At 43.9% G+C, this 13810-nt stretch overlaps 1 protein-coding gene across 4 annotated transcripts in view; it reads right to left on the reverse strand.

Annotated features, from left to right (window-relative positions):
* EPB41L4B (erythrocyte membrane protein band 4.1 like 4B) overlaps positions 1 to 13810 on the reverse strand; it is a 161531-nt gene that overhangs the window by 49431 nt on the left and 98290 nt on the right. The gene's annotated exons all lie outside the window — the stretch shown is intronic.

Consider the following 13810-nt stretch of genomic DNA (forward strand, 5'->3'; position numbering starts at 1 on the left):
ATATCATACTTGAAGAAAGTAGAAGTTTGTATATATCAGAGTCTTTAAATCTTGTACCTTAAAAAAGTCTTTGAAATTAAATGAAATAACATTTCTTTCTTTTTTAAAAAAGGCATTCTCTAAATGAGAGGAACAGGTACAAACAATAATAAAATAATTTGTAAATAATCCTATGACAAGATCATAGTGCAAACCAGAAGTCTTGGGGTCACTTTCTCTTCCTCTCTATCATCCCCAACTTGCAGTAAGCTCCAGTTAACATCACTGCTACAACATCTTTTTCTTGAGACAGGGTCTTGCTATGTTGCCCAGGCTGGAGTACAGTGGCACAGACGCAGCTCACTGTGGCCTCAAGCTCCCAGGATCAAGTGATCCTCCCACCTCCGCGTCCCAGACAGCTGAGACCACAGGCACACGACACCATGCCTGGCTAATTTGTAACAATTTTTTGTAAATATCAGGTCTTGCTATGTTGCTCAGGCTGGTCTCAAATTCCTGGGCTCAAGTGGCCCATTCTCCTGGGCTTTCCAAAATGCTGGGATTACAAGTGTGAGCCACTGTGCCCAGCTTACAACAACTTTTAATTCCAATGGATCACCTCCTTTTTTTTTTTTTAAAGCTAGCATTGCCCCATTTGAAGCCCATGTCATCTCCCACCCAGACCCTTCTAACAGGTTCCTGCCAGCTCTCCCCATCTCCGCCTATTCCTTTAGTCCATCCTCCACAGAGTAACTGCCAGAGTGCTATTCTAATTACACACCAGACCACGCTCTCCTTCCTCAAGGAGTTTGAATATATCTCTATTACTATTAATTCTTTTTTTTTTTTGAGGCAGGGTCTCACTCTGTTGTCCAGGCTGGAGTGCAGTGGTGCTATCTTGGCTCACTGCAACCTCCACCTCCCGAGTTCAAGCAATTCTCATACCTTAGTCTCCTGAGTAGCTGGGATTACAGGTGCTCACCACCATGACTGGCTAATTTTTGTATTTTTAATAGGGACGGGGTTTCACCATATTGGCCAGGCTGGTTTCAAACTCCTGACCTCAAGTGATCTGCCTGCCTCAGCCTCCCAAAGTGCTGGGATTGCAGGCATGATGCACCGCTCCCAGCCTAATATTAATAATTCTTAACCACTTTAAGATGGGAACCCCTTTAGAAATCTGATGAGTACCACGAACCTTTCCTGCACCAACATGCAACATCCTACACACAATTTCAGGCCCTCTAGAGCCTCTCCATGGGCCCAGGTGAAGAGCCCTGGCTTGGAGGATAAAAGCCACACTCCTTTATGTGGCACGGACCGCCCCTCCCCCAATCTTGTCCCGGTCTCTTTTCAGCTTCATCTCCTGCTACATCCTTCTACTTCATACCCTAACTCCTTCCCATCCTGATGCTTCTCACTTCTTGCTGCCTCCTGGAGTCCTACCTCATCTGTCAACCCAGTGAAAATACTCCTTCTTCCAGGAAGACTTCCAGCCTTTAAGACTCGGATAAAAATCCCCTCCTCCTATTCCCCTGCAGGGCTAACCCCTTTTCCTGCTCATTCTCATGGTTCAGGTCTCTACAGCCCACTCTTTCACTCTGCCTTCAAGCAACACACACTGCAGAGTAGGAAGCTCTGTGATTCAGTCACTTACAATCATACTAGAACAAACTGCTAAGAAAATGCAGAAGTGGAAGCAATCGGTTCTCCTGAGAGAAGGTGTTTGTAAGGGAAAGAGCATTCGGGGGAAGATAGTTAAGTTTTGCTGGACAATTCTTGAAATAGAATCTTCTCATAGGAAACCACATTCCTTGTGTTGGTATGGGATTGACATTTCCTCCTCCGGGTGGGCCTGGGACTTAAGCCTGGCCAATCAGAGTCCTGCATCCTTCTAGTGAGAGTATTCTGGAATGTGATCCAATTAGGGACAATCAGAGTTTTTCCTAAGATTTATTTTAACACATGAAAATGGAAAGAAAGGCTCTCTCTTTCTTTGTGACAGGCAGCCAGGGCCTTATTGTGCCGCAAGCACTTGTGCCGCAAGCACTTTTGGCTTTGTCCATTCTCTTTTTTTTTTTGAGATGGAGTTTCGCTCTCGTTACCCAGGCTGGAGTGCAATGGCACGATCTCGGCTCACCGCAACCTCCACCCTGGGTTCAATCAATTCTCCCACCTCAGCCTCCCGAGTAGCTGGGACTAGAGGCATGTGCCACCATGCCCAGCTAACTTTTGTATTTTTAGTAGAGATGAGGTTTCATCATGTTGACCAGGATGGTCTCGATCTCTTCACCTTGTGATCCACCCGCCTCGGCCTCCCAAAGTTCTGGGATTACAGGCGTAAGCCACCGCGCCCAGCCTGTCTGTTTTCTATAAAAATGAACCAAAAATTAAATTTCATGACTGTATAAAAGTATGTTAATACCATATATTAAAATGTTTTCTTCAACTGAACATCCTTTTTTTTTATTTTAAAAAATATTGAAAACATTTTTGTGGGTCCCTGAAAGTACTGTGAGCCTAAGTATTGTGTGCCTACTATGTGTAATGGATAAGCTGGCTCTGGCTGTAATGGTGATGTAAGTTGGGGCTCTTCGTGAACGTCTTTTTTGGACACAGAGAAGTGGTACCTGTGAGACCGAAGCCAACGCACAAAGAAAGACAAGACGAGCAGAGGTCAGAGGTAGTCAGAGAGAGAAGAAACCTAATGATATCATTTTAGCTCTCGGTTCCAGCCACGCCTGAAGCTGGCATTACCACTGACCTTTTCAATTAGAAGGTCCAGTAAATTCCGTTATTTATTTATTGCTTGATGTAGTTGGGTTATTCCTATTTATAACCCACATGCTTGAGATCAGAGGAGGTGTGCTGTTTTGTCATTGTTTTTGTGTGTGTAGACTTTCTTTTAGGTGGAAAAGGCAGAAACAGCTGTTCCAGGCCTAAGGAATAGTATGAGCAAAGGAGTGGTACTTGAAAGAGCAGGATGCTTGGAGAAGAGAAGTGAGGAGGGAAGTCGCAGGAAGGGAGACTAAGACAGGCTGGGGCTGGTAATGCAGGCTTAGTTATCAGGTTATCAGGTGCTGGGTTATCAGGGAAAGGGCTTAAGCAAGGAAGTTACATGTTGGAGAGTTTGTTCTGAGTGCTGTGTGGAGGAGACTGGTGGAGAGAGACTCCAGTATCTCTCTGTTAAGAGACTGCTGCAGAGCGAGATCTAGGCTGACCTGGTGGATGGAGTGAGGTGAACTGTCTCGGCTATTTCTGAAGCTGTGTAAGCAGGGCTTGCAGGCCTGTCACTTGGGGACATGGGAGGAGGTGTCATTGAGGACTCTGTTGCAGATGCAGGAGACAGTCCAGAAGAAATGGCACTATTTGTCCCCGACATTGCCCCACGAGCTGCATCTCTGACATAACTTGGCTGCCTCCTGGAGACTTTGCTCAAGTGCATGTGTGTGTGTGTGTGTGTGCGTGTAAGAATGTGGAAGAAGGCACGAGTTTGCCTTCTGGGAATCACAATCCTTCCTCGCCTCTCCAACCTAAAACATAACCAGGGTATACACCCGCTTCATGTCCCATGGAACAGCAAAAAGTGCCCTGAGTTGGAGTGGAAAAACCTGGGCTCGAGTCTTAGTTCTTCCCCTCCTTGGCAGGAGAAGCTTGGGCAGTCACTCTGGACTTCCATTCCCTCAACTGTAACATGAGTTGGGTTAAGTGACTTCTGGGCAAATTTCTGGATCTGAGAATCATCTTTTTCCCTGACTATTTATTCAGTACTTGCTGTATGTCCCAGGTACTGTGCTAGCTATTTTATAGAGAAGATTCCCTTTTACAAACATGGAGACATTTGCTTGTTACACAGTAGGTGTTCCATAAATATTTGCTGGAAGGAAGAAGGGAGGGAATGGAAGGGGGAGGAAGGAAGAATGAAAGGAAGGATGGATTGATGAAGTTGTGCAGCTGAGATTTGACAACAGCTCTATAGACCCCCGAAGCCTGTTAATATTATTTTTCCTGTCTTGCAAATATGTTGGAAATAATATCTGTCCTAAGGAGCTGCAGAGACTGGGAGCTCAGAACATAGAAAATTCCCCCTGCTTGGAAGGACTGGAGAGACCTTCCCAATGGAAGGCTCATCTTCCACCCTGCCCTTCTTCCTCACTGCTACCAGCCTATTAAAGGTCTGACACCGTCATTGTGTAGGTGGGAGGGACAAATTAGAAAAACTTCAAAAGGAAAACAGGGACAGGATAGGGATAGTAGCTGGATTAGAGAAAGGGAGAACGTGGAGACATGGAGGGGTCAGAAAAATTCCAAATTCTTTTTAGCCTGGAGGATCAGGCGAATGGCATGTCATTAACAGAAAGAAGGAGGTGAAGAATGAGGGCTGCTTTGAGCAGAAAAAATTATGATTGAACATCACATGGGTAATAAAGAGTGTGAGGATGAACACCCAAAGGGAAAGATGTCTTGTAGCAGAGATCTGGCGTACATTCAGGGCCGGAGGTGGAGTTGGAAAGCTTTGAGTAAGAGTTCCTAAGGGATGGCAAATAGATATCATCTGTCATGCCAACTCCAATTGATTCTCACTGTCTGCTTCGAGTGCAAGATTCAGAAGAAGTCTGAGGTTGTGTCCAACTCAGGGGGGAAGAGTGCTGTGATTGATTATTGATGTCTGCCACCGACTTGGAAGAGCACAGTGGTATCATGCATTTGTCTTTCCATGTTAAAAGTGAGTGGTATTTAAAACTTTATTTCAAGGAAACCCAGAGTAAAGAGTTAAACAGTAAAAAGATATGTATGTGAGGAGTGAGAAAGTGCATTTCATAACATGTCAAATAAAATATGCATGTGTGACCTTCATCTTACAGCTACTTTGGAGAGAGGCAGAGAAAGAAACAAATGAAAAGAGAAATAGATGAGGGTCAGAGAAGCTGCCTGAAGCTGGAATCAGGAATCTGCTCAGGTTAAAGGTCTCTCAAAGAGCAAAGGTTCCCAAGCAGGCAGTAGAATCACCTGTGCACTTTCTCAACTCACACGCTTGGGGAATCATCCTATAGATTCTAACATGGAGCCGGGCATGGAGGCTTATGCCTGTAATCCCAGCACTTTGGGAGGCGAAGGCGGGTGGATCACGAGGCCAAGAGATCGAGACCATCCTGGCTAACACAGTGAAACCCTATCTCTACTAAAAACACAAAAAATTAGCCAGACATGGAGCCTGCATCTGTAGTCCCAGCTACTCAGGAGGCTGAGGCAGGAGAATCACTTGAACCCAGGAGGCGGAGGTGGCAGTGAGCCAAGATTGCACCACTGCACTCCAGTCTCAGTGACAGAGTGAGACTCCGTCTCAAAAAAAAAAAAAAAAAATGGAGAAGTTTTGTGGGATTGCTCATGGCTTCATGGATTGTGTCCTGAGGAACTCGTGGAGATGGCACTCGCAGACTATAATGTCAATGACATTCACTAGGTTGTGCATCTTCCCTCCTAACAGAGACCTCAGAGAAGGTCAAGCCCACCCTAGAAGGTCCAACAGTACTTGGGGACCTTGGCTAAGGCCCAGGAGACAAAGCTGGCTGCACACTCACCATCATCAAGGACTGAGGTTCCTGGCATTCTGGAAAGGAGGTCCCACATCCTGGTTTTCAGGGTGGGTGACAGAGGACAGATGTAGGCTTCAGTCTCTGCTTTCATGAGCTGGCAGTTGAAAAGAAATCTAGCATGGAAGAAGGGGCTGCTATGTGCCTAGCACTGTGCTAGGCGCTTTAATGGTTAATTTTCAGTTTTCCTGCAAGGAAGCTGCTGGTGCCCCCTTAGGCATTGGGGCTTAGTGAAAGGGAGTAACGTGCGCTGTTAGTACAGGCAAAGTGAGAACTGCCCCTGACCTAATTTCTTCTCCTCCCTTTTCTCAAGGGAAGATCCAGTTCCCATTTGGCCTCCAGCTCCAGAAAAGCTAGTGTTCGTACTGGGGCCTACTCATACGGGACTTTATTGCCTGCAGAACAAGGGAGGTTACAGGGGCTCTTTGAGCCCTGACAAATCCCATATGCACCCCTAGAGCCTCTCCTCTCCCTGACCCTGGACTGGCAGACTACCAAACACTTGCTGCTCAGTCAAAATTGCTGCATGCTGGGCTGGGTGCAGCAGTTCACACTTGTACTTCCAGCACTTTTGGAGGCCAAGGCAGGAGGATCACTTGGGGCCAGGAGTTTGAGACCGGACAACATAGGGTGACCTCATCTCTACACAACAACAAAAAATTAACCCGGCAGCTGGGTGCAGGGGCTCACAGCTGTAATCCCAGCACTTTGGGAGGCCAAGGTGGGCAGATCACGAGGTCAAGAGATCAAGACCATCCTGGCCAACATGGTGAAACCCTGTTTCTACTAAAAATACAAAAATTAGCTGGGCATGGTGGTGGGCACCTGTAATCCCAGCTACTCTGGGGCTGAAGCATGAGAATCACTTGAACCCAGGAGGTGGAGGTTGCAGTGAGCCAAGATTGCACCACTGCACTCCAGCCTGGGTGACAGAGGGAGACTTTGTCTCTAAAATAAAATAAAATATAATAACTAGGGGAATCTCCTATTCACTGCTGGAGAGAATGCAAAATAGTACAGCCAATTTGAAAAACAGTTTGGCAGTTCCTCAAAATGTTGAACGTAAGAGTTACCATCTGACTGAGTGAGCCTACTCCTAGTATCTGCCCAAGAGAAATGAAAACAGGTCCATGCAAAGACTTACATGCGAATGTTCACAGCAGCATTATTCATAAGAGCCCAAAGGTAGAAACACCCCAAATATCCATCAACTGATGAATGGATAGACAGAACATGGTTTATCCATACAAAAGAATATTATGCATGCTAGGCACAGCAGTTCACGCCTGTAATCCCAGCACCTTGAGAGGCCAAGGTGGGTGGATCACGAAGTCAGGAGATCAAGACCATCCTGGCTAACACAGCAAAACCCCATCGCTACTAAAAATACAAAAATTAGCCAGGCATGGTGGCAAGTGCCTGCAGTGGCTGGGGCTACTTGGGAGGCTCAGGCAGGAAAATTGCTTGAACCTGGGAGGCGGAGGTTGGGTGAACCGAGATCATACCAGTGCACTCCAGCCTGGACGACAAGAGCGAGACTCTGTCTCAAAAAAAAAAAAAAAAAGGAATATTATTCAGCCACAAACGAGAATGAAATATTGTGCAGGCCATGACATAGATAAACTTTGAAAACATTATATAGTACATGAAAGAAGCCAGAACCAAAAAGGCCAAGTATTATATGATTCCATTTATATAAAACATCTAGAACAGGCAAATCCATAGAGATAGAAAGCGGATTATGGTTACCTAGGACTAGGGAGGATAGCGGGCAGGGGAAGGGGAGTGACTGCTAATGGGGGTGGAGTGTCTTTTGGGGGTGATGAAAACGTTCTAAAATTATATCACAGTGATGGTTGCACAACTGGGTGAAAATGCTAAAAAACATTAAGTTGGCCAATTTAGATTGGTGAATTGTTTGGTATATGATGCGTATCTTAATAAAGCTGATCAAAAAATCACAAGGAAAGGTTTCGAAAAGTATCAGTGCCGAGGCCCTTCCGCAGACTAAATTGCATCATAATCTCTCTCTCAATCCAATGTGTGATCAGGGCTGAGAACCACTGCTGTAGTAGTCCAACCTCCTCATTTTGCATATAGGGGGATGGGGGCTTGCTATGGGGAGGGAGATGACCAGGTCACACAGCAGGTACCTGCCTGATCCTGGGACAGAGTCCAAGACTCCTGCCTCTCTGCTCGCTGCCTCAAGTGCTGCCCATCTGCTGCCTCTTCCCATCTGTCTTGGCTTCTATTTAAGGCAGCAAGTGCACTCATCAGGAAAATCCAAGTCCTCCTCAGAATCCCCCTGGCTAAGACATCCTTGTGTATACGTCTTGTCCTCTCAACCATACAGTTAACTCTGTAGGAACAGAGACTGTCACATAACGTATTTTCATGTCCTCCACTGTGCTAAGGAAAGTATTAAGCATGCAGCAGGTGCTCAACTAATACTGGTTAGACAGAGAACAAAATGAAATATCAGTGCATTTGGTGCATATTTGAGGGCCAGCTCTTGTGCCTGGCACTGTGCCATGCATAAGGGTAAAGAAAAATGAGATGTTATCTTTGCTCTTGTATTAGGCCGTCCTCACGCTGCTGATAAAGACATACCCGAGACTGGGCAATTTACAAAAGAAAGAGGTTTGATGGACTCTCAGTTCCACGTGACAGGAGAGGCCTCACAATCATGGCAGGAGGTGAAAGATACGTCTAACACGGCGGTGGACAACAGAGAATGAGACCCAAGGGAAAGGGGAAACCCTTAAAAACCATCAGATCTCATGAGACTTATTCACTACCACAAGAACAGTATGGGGGGAACTGCCCCCATAATTCAATTGTCTTCCACCAGGTTCCTCCCACAACACTTGGGAATTGTGGGAGCTACAATTCGAGATAAGATTTGGGTGGGGACACGCCAAACCATCTGAGCCTTCTAGGAGCTCACTGCTGCCTTGATACATGGGTTGGGGTGCCAACCCAGCTGGAACCAACAAGGAAGACTTCCTGAGGTAGTGATGCTTGAAGAAGGTCCTAGCTACTGAGGATGATGACAGTGGCTGGGGGAGGGACTGCATCGGGCAGTCTGGGCAGAGGACACTGCCTGCTAAGGGCCTGGAGCTGGCAAGGCATGCTAACTGCTGAGGGGACTTGCCTGAACTCCATGTTGGCATGAGAGTGAACTTCCAGCTTTTATTTTTCACATTTGGATTATGAACTTATCAGGAATTTACGCGTATGTTGTGAAGTAAAGTCCTAACTTTTTCTGAAATGGAGAGCCGACTGTTCCAAGATCAACCAAAGAATCATTCAACCTTGCCCTGTGAACTTGCGATGCTCTCTTCATATGTGTCCGCCACTTTCCTGAGTGCTCTCAGACCCTTTCTCTGCTCCCCTGAGACTTACTCTGTTTACAGAAAACTGACTGCTCACGCTCCCTGTCCTCTGGCTTCTACATAGAGTTGGCCAATGGGCAGCATTGACATGGACTGGAAGGTGAAAACAGTAGACAAGTCAGGGTATTTCTCCCTCAATTCTTCATGCCTCTGGTGATGTTTCCAGAAGCAGCCACGCGAGTTCTCTGTGGCTCCATCTCCCACTAGCCTGGCTTCCTGCTGCCTTAGCTCCTGAGTGCTAGAACACTGCCACTTCCCTTCGTCTCTCCAGCTCTAGGAGTGATAAGCAGGTTCTGGTGTTGCTAATTGCTGGGTTGCCTCACTGTCCAATTACGTTTCTTAGCTTTTTTTCAGCCCCCGTATAACCAATTCCCTGAATTAAATTCCCTCTGTAAGAAATGCCTAGAAATGTAGAAATGTACAACTACAGGTGTGCACTACCACACCTGGCTAATTTTTCATTTTTTTGTAGAGACAGGGTCTCATCATGTTGCCCAGGCTGGTCTCAGATCCCGGCCTTAAGCAATCCTTCCACTTCTCACCCTAAAGCACTGGTATTGCAGGCATCAGCCTCTGTGCCTGGCCTTTCCATATGTTTATTGATCTACTTATCTAACTGTGTATCAGACTGTCTTAACGACTTTTGTTTTAATATATACTTGTATATGTGACATTATGAATCTTATTCCCTTTTTCACATCATTATTTTTCTTCTGTTTTTTTTTTTTTTTTTTTCTTAGCTATTATCATGTGCCTAGTCTTCTGGGTTCCTTTTGTGATAGTAACTTGAACTCTTGAATTCCAGAATTCAAGATACTTCCAAACAATTCCACTGGAATTCTGATTTAAAGCATTAAATATTATGGATTAATTTGAAAGAATATATTCATAAGGAACATATTTCTCTCCACTTACTCAGGTCTTTTAAAATGTCCTTCAGTTAGAATTTTTAAACTTTTTCATTAAGGTTTAGAACATACCTTTATTCCTAGGTATTTTTCAGTTTTGCCACAATTGAAAATGAGTTCTTATTAATTATTACATCTCTCCTAATTTTTTAATGACTAGATATACAAAGCTGCTGACTTGAGGATATTTCTGCCTCTGACCACTTTGTACAGCTCTCTTACCAGTTGGAATTCACTTGGATTTTAGGAAGAGAATCACATGAATTTTGTTTCTTCCTTTTCAATAGTTATTCCTAATCTTGTTTTCTTGGCTTACTGCATTGATAAGGTCTCCAGAATGATATTAAATATTAGCAGTTATCCTTATCTTATTTCTGAAGTTTATATATTTCTAGTGTTTCACCATTAAATGTCAGTTTCTGATAAATTCTACTTATCAGGTTAGACAGTCCTACTCTTAGCTTACTAAGAATCTGGAAAGATTAGCATGACTTACTCTCAGCAAATCTGCGCTGTTCCTAAGTGAACACTGCTTCCTTTACGAAGTGCTTACAAAAGACTCTGTTCTCAAATTTTCCTCAGTATTGCAATGCAGCTTATCAGTCTAGTTTTTAGAATTCATTTTCCAAGAAACTGTCCATCTACTTGTCTGGCATTTTCCCAAGACTCCATACCTGTTCAAAGGGTGCTGATGCTGATTCAGCAATGACAAGTGCAGATTTTCTCTGTTTTGGGAGACCATTTTCCTGAGCCTAGAGACTTGAGCTAATCAAAAAGCAGTAAAATATTTTCTGACTACTCTTTCTCTTCTCTTCGACTTCAGTTTTCTTCTGTTTGTTCTCTTTACTCTCTGCAGTTAGTATAGTGACTAGCTTCCTCGTTGAAAAAGAAAAAAAGCAAAATGAAAGTTGAGTAGCTCTGATTCTGCTGGTTAGTCTCACATACTATCCTCAAAAATGGCTGTTATAAATTGCTCATCTTTTTGCTCCAACCGAAGTGAGCATCTACAAAGCTTTGGAGTCCTTAAAAAGAGTTCTGTGTCCCTTTGTTTTGGATCATATATTCCATCTTCTTACTCTTTAAAATACTATTACAAATTGTGGGTTAATCTGAGAGGCTCATAAAGCCTTTCTCTTTTGGATTATCTGTGCTTTCTAAATTCACAGCCCACGTAAAAAATATTCCTTTTTAAGTCTATTTTCTTTGACATTTTGAAATTCGTTTTTCTGAAGAGTAAAATATATATGATGTGATTATTTCCCATTGCATGCCTGTTTTAAAACACTTCATATACCCGATAAATATATATACCTACTATGTACCCACAAAAACTCATTTAAAAAAAGAATACCAAAAACAAGATAAAGAATATATGGAGAACTGGCTGGGCGTGGTGGCTCACACCTGTAATCCCAGCACTTTGGGAGGCCAAGGTGGGTGGATCACATGAGATTGGGAGTTCGAGACCAGCCTGACCAACATGGAGAAACCCCGTATCTACTAAAAATACAAAATTAGCCAGGTTTGGTGGTGCATTCTGGTAATCCCAGCTACTGGGGAGGCTGAGGCAGAAGAATCGCTTGAAGCTGGGTGGTGGAGGTTGTGGTGAGCCGGGATCGTACCATTGTACTCCAGCCTGGGCAACAAGAGCAAAACTTCGTCTCAAAAAAAAAAAAAAAAAAAAAAATATATATATATATATATATGGAGAATTAAGCACTGGATTTCACTCATTTCATATGAATGATTCCGGGATGTCAGGGTTTTTTCTTCCATGGATCTTGTTACTTACATGTTTCCAATGTAGTCTTCCTTGCCGACCACAACTTACAACAGTAATAAGGGCTGCAGTGTTTCTTCTACCTTCTAAGTAACCAAATCATTAGCCAGGCGGCCAAGAAATCAACAGACTCCTCGCCTTTAACAGAATGTCCACGTCTGGATGGTCAAGAAGTCCCCCGTAGGTGCTGTGCCAGCTGATGCAGTGGGAAACACAATAAACATCCCCTATCCAGAGTCCCCTGTGTCTTGTCTAGATTGCTCAGTGCACACGTATCAAGTGCTGCTCGAACTCAGACTTACTGATCACCTATTTATGTCACGTGTCCTAACTCCAAGTTGGGATTCCTGGAGGTGGAATCAGTGTATATGTAGCCCACACGGTAGACTTGCAGGTGACACACAAGTTCTCCACACACCTTCTGGGGGAGCTGGTTGGGACAAACTGGTTCCTCTTTTACTTTTAGCCTCAGTGGGGACAATTCCATACTCCTAATGGGGACAGTTTTATAATCAGAACACATCGGGAATAAGGTGACAAAGATCTCAGAGAGCTTCTCAACTGGTAAGAGAGCTTCTCAGCCTAAGCCTAAGAATGGTTGCAAGTGGGCTGAACTATTTATTCTCCCAGTCCTTAGAGTAAGTGGGCAGGACCTGGGGAGCCTGGAGCCTCAAGCAACCTTGTCTGTTTGCCCTACATGCTATTCAAATACATCACTTTCTATGTATGCCAAGGACAAGAAAAGGTCAGGAAGCCCTGCCATTAGTCCATCCCCAGTCCATTCCCCCAGAACTGTGGCTCTCCAATTGGGACTCTCTTAGCAGAATTCACTTAAGTAGTATGTTTTTACAGCAGATGGTGTCAGCCAGAATCCTACCTCCTGACTGAACACCAGTGCATTAATCATGCTCTTTAAATATTCAAAGAGGAAAACAAACAAACAAACAAAAACTAACATTTTTGAGTGCCCAGAATTTTACCATCAGATAACTTATTTACTCTTCCAACAGCCCTTTGAAGAAAGGAAAATTATTATTATCCTTGTTTTCTACATAAGGAAAGAGGAAGGACAAAGGAAAGACAAAGGAACTTTCATCAAGTCACAAAGCTAGTAAATGGCAGAGCTGGGATTTGAACCCAGGTAACCTCCGCTCTCTGAATTGCTAAGCAACACTGCTTTGCCATGTGTTTGAAAGGAGCACTCTAATGACAAAAAAGGAACAGGAGTTGGCGCTCAGCTTTGGCTTTGCTGCTGTTTGGCTATGTGACCTCAGGTAACTCATTTCACTTGTCTAGGTGGCAGACACTGCATTTTTGGACATTAAGCATTCATATGCCAGGAGCTACTGCTCAATGATATAATTTGATTTGTGCCATGTCCGACTGAGAGATGAGAGAAAGTGCAATTTACTCATTCTGGTTTCCCAGATAGCTGTCGCTTATTTCAATTTTAATTTGGTAGAGACTAAACAGACTGATGTATTGTTACAAGTTCTTACTGAATTCTGGGAAAGCATACTATTTGGCAGCAAGTAGAGTATATATTTGAAAAATTGTACTTTTTCATAATGGATTTGTCAAGAAAACTGTATTGACATCTTAGTAGAAATGTGATACATTACATTGCATCTATTAATTAGGGATGATTTCTTATAGTAACTTAGTGGTCTTATTTCTAAAAAAAGACTAGTGAGAAGGTTGACTCTACTTCATCTTTCTCTTCAGAAAAGGTCCAAATTGGCTGTGCGCACTGGCTCATGCCTGTAATCCCAACACTTTTAAAGGAGGTGAAGGCAGAGGGATCACCTGAGGTCAGGAGTTCGAGTTCCTGACCAACAGGGTAAAACCCCATCTCTACTAAAAATACAAAATTAGCTGAGAATAGTGCTGCATGCCTGTAGTCCCAGCTACCTGGGAGGATGAGGCAGGAGAACTGCTTGAACCTGGGAGGCTAAGGTTGCAGTGAGCTGAGACTGTGCCATTGCACTCCAGCCTGGGCAACAAGAACAAAACTCTTATTTCAGAAAGAAAAAAAAAAAAGGTCAGGAGTTCAAAAGGTCAAAATTACATTTTTATTTTTGGGTGTGGCTTAGATTCTTTTATATAGACTAACTGGCACAAAACTTTTCCAATTTGTATTTCTTTCAAGAAATG

Source organism: Sapajus apella, unplaced genomic scaffold (assembly GCF_009761245.1).
Source record: "Sapajus apella isolate SASKATOON/1434 unplaced genomic scaffold, GSC_monkey_1.0 scaffold46, whole genome shotgun sequence".
Classification (NCBI taxonomy): domain Eukaryota; kingdom Metazoa; phylum Chordata; class Mammalia; order Primates; family Cebidae; genus Sapajus; species Sapajus apella.